General features: G+C 35.3%; 1 non-coding gene across 1 annotated transcript; it reads right to left on the minus strand.

Moving 5' to 3' along the window:
* Positions 1-5,422: 5,422 nt before the first annotated feature.
* LOC128040749 (small nucleolar RNA R71) lies at positions 5,423-5,528 on the minus strand. The gene has a single exon (XR_008195555.1). It is a non-coding gene; the product is annotated as a small nucleolar RNA R71 (small nucleolar RNA).
* Positions 5,529-6,198: the final 670 nt, after the last annotated feature.

The raw sequence follows: 6,198 nt of genomic DNA on the forward strand, positions 1-6,198 counted from the left end.
AGTTTTAGAAAGCATTTGAATTAATTATTTCATCCAACAAGATGGTAATTAACGGACACAATATTTGAATGGTGCATGTTTGGTTGTTTAATGATTAATAATCAGATTTAGAACGGTATGTAGCAATATATATTACCTTGCATAGCCACTTTTGGGAGAAATCTTGCTTAAGTTAGTAAATAATTGATTTGCCAACGGATATACTGTAACATTGTCAACACTATTGTAAATATTATTAATTTAAAGAAAAGTAATTAATCTGGCTCTTTCATGTCATAGTTGTAAATCTTGTGATTGTTGTTTTAATTTTGTGATCATATTTTGTTTACCTTGATAATATTTTAGATTTAATTTAGTGATAGTAGATTTAAATCACCTCTTATTATTTTTCCCTTCCCAAATTTTGAATATTAATTCCATAAATATTCTACTCTTCATATACAATCTTTGTGGAGACGATATTAAATAGTTATCACTTTATTACTTGTTAACGATTGTGTATACTTGCACATTTCCACGAAAGAAGTTTTTGGCACCGTTGTCAAGGACTGTTATTCTATTTAGATGTAACATCCTAGAATAGGGCCTAGGAGTTTGAGGTTTGGTGAGCAGGTACACCAGAAGGTTTGGCAAACTGGTGTTCGCTAGTAGATCTGGCAACTTTGTGTTCTCCAGTAGGCCTGGAGAGTTTGTATTCACCAGTAGGCTTGGTGAATTGATGATTGCCAATAAGCCCAGTAAACTGGGCTACGCCAATATGCCTAGTAAATTGGAGTTTGCCAGAGGGTCTGGCAAATTGAGGTCACCAATGGATTTAGCGAACTATGATCGTTAGTGGGCCTGGTGAGCTAAGGTTGCTAGTGGGCTTAGCGAGCTATAATCACTATTTTAGGCCAAGATTCAAAAGTAGGAGCAGTTAAAGGGTAATTATACCAAATTTAAGAAAGTGAACTTACTTTTCTTTTCGTAACACCATCGATGCACGTAACTATTTTCGACTTCTACTATGACTAGGTATCCTAAGTACATCAGAACACTTAATTCCTATAAATTAAGTTCTTTCCATCAAAATTATTTGTTTTTTAATGATAAAATTCCCTCAAATTGCTCCCTCGAATATCTTGTTGTCAAGTTTGTACCCAGAACTAAGCTCTTACAACTTATGGTAAGACTCTATTTCTTTAGAAGGTTTGAGACTAGGTTCGTCAAATTACTAGTATATGTGAACCTTGGTACGATTGTGTTTATGTATGAGTTTTAATGTGTTTTTTCTATTAGTGACTTCTGTATGTTTGTGAAATTGTGAAACTAACAAAACCATCTACAAGCAAATATAAAGGAAAGATAAAGCTTGTTTAAAAGCTTTCAACAAATTGGTGAGTGTTCAGGGATCACCACATGAATGTGCGAACCATAGTGCTAACCAAGAGCTTAGGGTTTTAAACATAAGTTCTGAGTGTAACTACTTTCTAAACTCTACTTTGTGAATATGTTAAATATGTGTTTTTGTTAATGACCAGTGATATGTGAGCTCCTCATAATTTGCTAGCTCTCTGTTTGACATGATATAATAGCATGCCATAGGATTGTGAGTACTCACCTTATGTTTTGTGATTTGGGTGAAAGGACTTGGGACAAGATGGAGAGGTAAGGGGATGTTGAGCTAAGCTCCATTCAATGGGATCTGTTGGTGTGATTGGAGAGTGTTTAGTTTTATGCTACACTTATGGGACATGTTAAGACTCATTGAGTCATTCTGAGGCATTATAAGGAGATCCGCTTATCCAATAGGAAAAGAACATGTTAATAAGTTTGTGTTTTTCCAAATTACTATGTTTTACTATTTTTATGCTATCTGATAATAAATATCCACAAACTAGGCTTCATGTAAGTATGGTGAACCCTTTTCGCAGTTCTGTGACTTTGCCAAAGCTATTGTTTAACTTATGTTTTGTGCATGTTGTGTGGTTATTATTTCCTATATATTCACTGAGTTCATAAGAGCTCACACTGTAACACCCCGCTTGTTGAAACCTTATTGTTTGGATACTATATAGGTAAATAAGGTGGATAAGATAAGTTTTGAATAGGTATAGTGTTAGAACTAGACTAAGTATGAGAACCCTCTTAGCACACCTATGACACCTTGATGTTGGCGAGCACTAGTTTGACACATAATGATAAAGAAGTGTGACTGGTTAAGAAGGATTCGCCCAAAACTTCAATGGCACATAAAATGAATGGCGAACCCTGTATAGTTACAATGGATGAATAGAAAGGCTATTGTGTGCCAAAGTATGTGGCAATCTGTTCTAATTAGTGATTTCCTCATAAAAAAGCAATTGTCGTTGCAATCTCTAAGAAGAACTTAGTACTGGAGCTTAAGCTGCTATTAAGGTTAATAGATGAGTATCTAGACTGAGTCTTACATTTATGTTGTAGTCTAGACATTTCTGTGCTAATTAACTAAAGTATGAAACTAGAACTAGTAAAACATGACTCTATGACTCTGAAAATGAAAGGAACGGTATGTGTTCATATATGTCTATCATGAGTTAGTCACTGTCCGAACAAGTCTGTTGAGAAAGTGTCTATCATGAGTAAATCATTGCATGAAGAGTCATTGCATTAAGTTTTAAGGGAATGTTTTACATGTTTAGATGCACGAATGCATCTGTTATGAAGAAGTCTGAAAGGAATAAGTTTGTCAAGCATGAGTCTGCATGATGAGTATGCATTTGTCTCTAAAATTTTCTAAAGGGGTCCATTGGGACTAAAACACGAAATTCAGACTAAAAGGGTCCTTCAGGACTAAAAACACGAATCTCTGATAAGGACAAGTCCACCCATGGAACTCTGAAAACCATATAGTGTAAGACCATGCCTAGGCCATGGCATCATATGGAACATATAAAGGACGGTTGGGTGAGTACCAGCGATTAGGGACAAACCTCACAATGGTGAGTTTAGGAAAATCCCTATTGTCAAAAACACCAATTTTCGTATAAGTGAGCCTTTGTGGCTATCTCTGAATGGACACCTTTGTGGCTATCTCTGTTATAATGAAGCATTTGTGGGGACCACTATTGAAAGGAAGCTTTTATGGCTATCTCAGTTGAATGAATGCTTTTGTGGTGATCTTTATTATAAGGAAACCTTTATGACTCTCTCTGTTAGAAAGGAATGCTCTATGGCTATCTTTGGAAAGGACGCCTTCACGATGTAATCTAAAGAATGGATCTCATGATGACCATTTGAAGATAACGCCTATGAGCAGAATCTGAATGAATGATGGACATGGGATTTTGAGACTTGGCAAGCGCGGATGAGCTAGGAAAGAAATCCCAATATAGAAGGTCATGGCGGAGTCTGTACAATCGATCGGGTCAAAGTTATGAATGAGAAACAAATGATAACATCCTTGAATAAGGGCTAAGTTAAAAGAGGGTTTTCTCACTAAGTTCTATTGAACTTACCCCTCTATGTTTTATGATTCAAGTAAAGGAAGTGCCAGGAGGGATGATGTCAAGGCTACGCTAAAGGAGTGGCGAAGAGGGCACTCATGCATACAAAGCGCGGGTTGCACGAGCATGTTGAGTCCTATAGAAACATTTTTGTAAGTCTTGAAAATTGGTTTGTAAACTTTATATAGTGAATAGACCATGTTGGTCAATAATGAAGTCAGCAATAGTACTTAGAGATAGAATAAGGGAGAAACATTGCAAGCCAAAGTGATGTGTAATTATTTTTGTAAGTTTTGTACACGTTGCTCACTAAGATGTAACGTTTTTGGTTAGTATTATTAATAAGATGTATTTCTTTGTAAATTTGTATGTTTTAACCATGTACAAGTCTGTAATAGTAATGTAACACCTAAGATCTTGATCCAGTGAATCGGGTCGGGTTAAGGGCGTTACACACACACACTTCTTCCTAACATTGTAGATAGTTAGATCGTATAATGAGTAGCAGTGAGGCAAGTGATCCAGGAGGAGCATAAAAAGTAGAAAGGTAGTACAAGCAAACTCTAGACTAAAGGTAATGTAGGATATTCTACTTCGTCTTAGATATATATTTATGATGACTTCTCCGATTGTTCTAGGACTTAGTATTTTATGTTTTCTTCTGTTTACCTTTATTTTTTTATTTGTGAACCGATAAATACTCAATAAACACATATGAATTTTGAGTATAAGTATATAGTCCAAGTTTGATTAATGTTTACCTATTTTACAAATTCAAATTTAAGTAATTAGTTTCCTAAGCATAATGTTCACCATATGCAACAGCACGAAATACTCAAAATTGGAAAACTTATTTATAGTTCACCAAGGTTGTTGTGAAGTGACAAGGTTGGCAAACTGTACAGAGTTTAAACTTTAGCAATTAGTGAACTAGTTTTGTGAACCTTCAATGAATTTTGATATGAAGATTGTGAGGAACCCTGGGAACTAAGTTTGCAGAATCTAAATATAGGGGTAGTTCACAAAACATAACATATTTAATGAGTCTTACTATGTGAAGACTTAGAATGTACGAGTTGCTTTAGGAGGGAACCTTAATGATGAGAATGTGAATAATGTTTCCTTAAACTAGAATACCAAGTACATTAAGTGTTTTAAGGTAGGTACCTTTATGATATTTTGTTTCATAACTTAAGCATATTTTGTGTTTTAACTTGTGGTGTGTTGGAGGTTAGGTTGGGTGTTGATGAAGAGTCACTTAGATGGCTAACGTGGTGTTCTGTAGCTCAGGTTCGGCAATAGGGTTGGGTATGAGGTGTTACATTAGTCATTATTTGTGAAGTTTATTTCACATTTTGGCTTATTTTTATTTCTCTGTTAATTTTTATCTAATTTATTACTTTTATTTTTCTGGTGTTTATGAACATAGATCGAATCATCGATCTGTTGCCAATTGACCCTGAAATAGAATATACCTTTCAATAAAAAATAAGATAAGCAACCTAAATACGAATCGTACATATGAATCCTAATCAAAGAGAAGATGAAGCAAGTAATACTCAATTTCCAATCCCTGCTGTTGATGATAGAGATCGTGCTATCCATCAATACGTTGTGCCACTCTTTCATGAGTTCAATCCAGGAAATGGAAGACCTGGTATTGAGGGACAACTGTTTCATTTAAAACTACTAATGTTTCAAATGCTTCAAACAATGGGGCAATTTAATGGGATGCCCAATGAAGATCCACACCATCACCTTCGATTATTTATGCAGGTTAGTGATTCATATAGATTGGCAATAGTCAGAAAAAACACGCTGCGGTTGAAATTATTTCCATTCTCATTGAGGGATAAAGAACGAACAAGGTTAAATTTTTACCACTTGGTTCAATGATTACTTGGCAGGATTTGGTTGAACGATTCCAGATGAAGTATTTTCCACCAAGTAAGAATGCCAAGCTTAGGAATGAGGTTACCACATTCCAATAGTGCAATCATGAATCCTAATATGAGGCATGGGAACGTTTCAAGGTGTTGTTGCAAAAGTTCCACATTATGTTATTTCGTACTGTATCCAGTTGGAGGCTTTCAACAATGGTCTTAACGTAATACTAGAATGGTTGTAGATACATCTGCAAATGGTGCCCTTCTATCAAAATCATATAATAAGGCTTATGAGATTCTTGATAGAATTTCTAACAACAATTAGCAATGCTCGAACAATAGATCAGTCACAGGAAGAAGAGTATCAGGTGTACATGAAGTTGATATATTCACTTTATTAGCAACTCATGTATCTTTTATGAACAATACGCTGAAGAATTTTACTAATAATGATTTCAATACTAACATGGCAGGACAACAACTGAATCAATTCGAGAATATTTCATGTGTTTACTATGGAGATGGTCATACGTTTGAGAATTGCTTATCAAATCTAGAACCCATCTACTATATCAGTAACCAAAGCCAGAATAGGAACGGTCCAGGTACGTAATCAAATTTTTACAACCCTTCATGGCGAAATCATCCAAATTTCTCCAAGAGCAACCAAGGGGTTGGTCCTAGTAACACTCTAAAAAACCTCCAGTAACTGAATCTTCAGATAGCCTAGAGAATTTGTTGAAAGCTTACTTAGAAAAGAATGACACCCTGATCTAAGGTCAGTCTACAAAATTGAAAAATCTAGAGAACTAAGTGGGGTAGCTAGCCAACGAGCTTAGAAGCCGATC

The sequence above is a fragment of the Gossypium raimondii genome, chromosome 4 (genome assembly GCF_025698545.1).
Source record: "Gossypium raimondii isolate GPD5lz chromosome 4, ASM2569854v1, whole genome shotgun sequence".
Classification (NCBI taxonomy): Eukaryota; Viridiplantae; Streptophyta; class Magnoliopsida; order Malvales; family Malvaceae; genus Gossypium; species Gossypium raimondii.